General features: G+C 40.7%; 1 pseudogene; it reads left to right on the top strand.

Moving 5' to 3' along the window:
* The first annotated feature begins 32 nt into the window (after positions 1-32).
* On the top strand, positions 33-1,954 carry LOC145718581 (centrosomal protein of 19 kDa pseudogene; annotated as a pseudogene).
* The last annotated feature ends 259 nt before the right edge of the window (positions 1,955-2,213 follow it).

Raw genomic sequence — 2,213 nt, 5'->3', positions numbered from 1 at the left:
GTGATGGGTATTGAGGAGGGCACATTCTGCATGGAGCACTGGGTGTTATGCACAAACAATGAATCATGGAACACTACATCAAAAACTAATGATGTAATGTATGGTGATTAACATAACATAATAAAATAAAATTAAAAAATAAAATTGGTATGAGAATAGAAATGTAACATGAAACCTCCTATAGCTGAGCAGTTAACAGTCATAATAGATAAACACTGATCATTTATTTGACCAAAATATATGTATTTAAGCCAGTGTGGAGGGTTTACTTGCTATTCTATCAAATGCATCTCTAAATGATACACTAGCAAATATAATTGAAATATATTAGCTATGCCCGACCCCCAGGCTCAGTCCTGTGAGCTGGATCGGGGACCTCTCTGTCTCCACCTCCACTTTCAGCAGGAAGTTTTCATCAGATTTCCTCTGATTTACCCAGAGGAATGGGAATGTGAATGTGTATGTGAAAATGAAGTGCACTGCAAAGAAATGTGGAATTAGGTTCCAGCCTCCAGCTCTTAATCTATGAGAATGAAATGAAGGGGAAAAGTCACCAACACATCATGCCAGTCTGATACTTTTCAAAGTTTTCAGATTGCAGCAGAGCTGCTGAACAATTAAAGAATAATCCACAACACAAGAATTACCTGGAACAAGTATCCCTGAGACATCTAGAGAAGTTATTCACTTTTTTACGAGGTTACTTGTGGGGGCAAAGTCTGGCAAAAACAGTGGAACAAATTCAACAGGAAACAACCACTGATCCTGTGGAAGACTTGAATAAACTAGATGACAAAGAACTTGCCAAAAGAAAGAGCATCATGGATGAACTTTTTGAGAAAAATCAGAAAAAGGATGATCCAAATTTTGTTTATGACACTGAAGCTGAGTTCTCGCAAGATGAACTGCAGTCTTGTGGCTCAGACACAGAGTCAGCTGATGAGTTCTGATATAAAAAATTTAAAAAATGTTTGGGATAGCAGAAAATCTATGTTTATACAAAAAATATTAGGGGCACCTGGGTGGTCCAGATGGTTAAGTGTCTGCCTTCGGCTCAGGTCATGATCCCAGGGTCCTGGGATCAAGCCCCACATCAGGCTCCTGGCTCAGCAGGGAGCCTGCTTCTCCCTCTCCTTCTGCCTCGCCCCCTCCTCATGCTCTCTCTCTCTATCTCTGTGTCTCAAATGAATAAATAAAATCTTTAAAAAAATATATAAACATTGTTCTAGAAAAATCTGTAAGGAACACTAAATGTACATGTTGGGTCACGTTTGGATCGACTGTGTTACTTTTCAAAACCAGGACATGAGGAATATCTACTATGTAGATGCATGAGGAATTCAGGGAAAACTGAGTATAAGAATCTGCCTTTAAGGAGCTTACGATCTGGGACACCTGGGTGGCTCAGTCGGTTAAGCATCTGCCTTCGGCTCAGGTCATGATCTCAGGGTCCTGGGATCGAGTCCCACATCCGGCTCTCTGCTCAGCGGGGAGCCAGCTTCTCTCTCTGCCTGCCGCTCCCCTTGCTTGTACGCTTTCTGTCTCTCTCTGACAAATAAAATCTTTTTTTAAAAAAAGGAAGCTTACGATCTAGGGATGCCTGGGTGGCTCAGTAGGTTAAGCGTCTGCCATTGGCTCAGGTCATGATCCCAGGGTCTTGGGATCGAGTCCCGCATCCGGCTCCTTGCTCGGTGGGGAGCCTGCTTCTCCCTCAGCCTCTGCCACTTTCCCTGCTTGTGCTCTCTCTCTGACAAATAAAGTTTTTTTTAAAAAAGGAGTTTACAGTTTAATTGGAAGATAAGTCAAAAACTTGTGAATAGCTAATTAACAGTATTAGGCAGAAAAAAAATTACAGCCAAATGCTTGATAAAGGTTAAAGAGGGCAGAGTCGTCAGGGAAGACTCTGTCCCTAGAAATGGTAGTGTTTGGTTAGAAATTTATATAGAATTCCAGATTACAGAAACCAGGAGAAAAAAAAAGGGAGAGGTGGGTAGTGGTAAAGAGATAAGGATTAGAACATTTTATTTGAGGAACAGTAAGCAATTTATAGTTTGATAAAATTAGAGGGCATATATGGTTCCCAGGGGATTATCCTGTATGCAGTATGTCTTTTTCCCCCTCAAAATTTTCTTGGCTATTTTATTCTTTCAGGCAAGATTCAGAATCAGTTCATCAGACATTCCCTTCAAAAAAATCTTCCTGGAATTTTGAAA

This window comes from Leptonychotes weddellii, unplaced genomic scaffold (assembly GCF_054177405.1).
Source record: "Leptonychotes weddellii isolate Sample4059 unplaced genomic scaffold, ASM5417740v2 HiC_scaffold_18001, whole genome shotgun sequence".
In the NCBI taxonomy this organism is placed as follows: domain Eukaryota; kingdom Metazoa; phylum Chordata; class Mammalia; order Carnivora; family Phocidae; genus Leptonychotes; species Leptonychotes weddellii.
The sequence above is the reverse complement of the archived record's forward strand: the minus strand, read 5'-3'. Positions and strand labels throughout refer to the sequence as shown.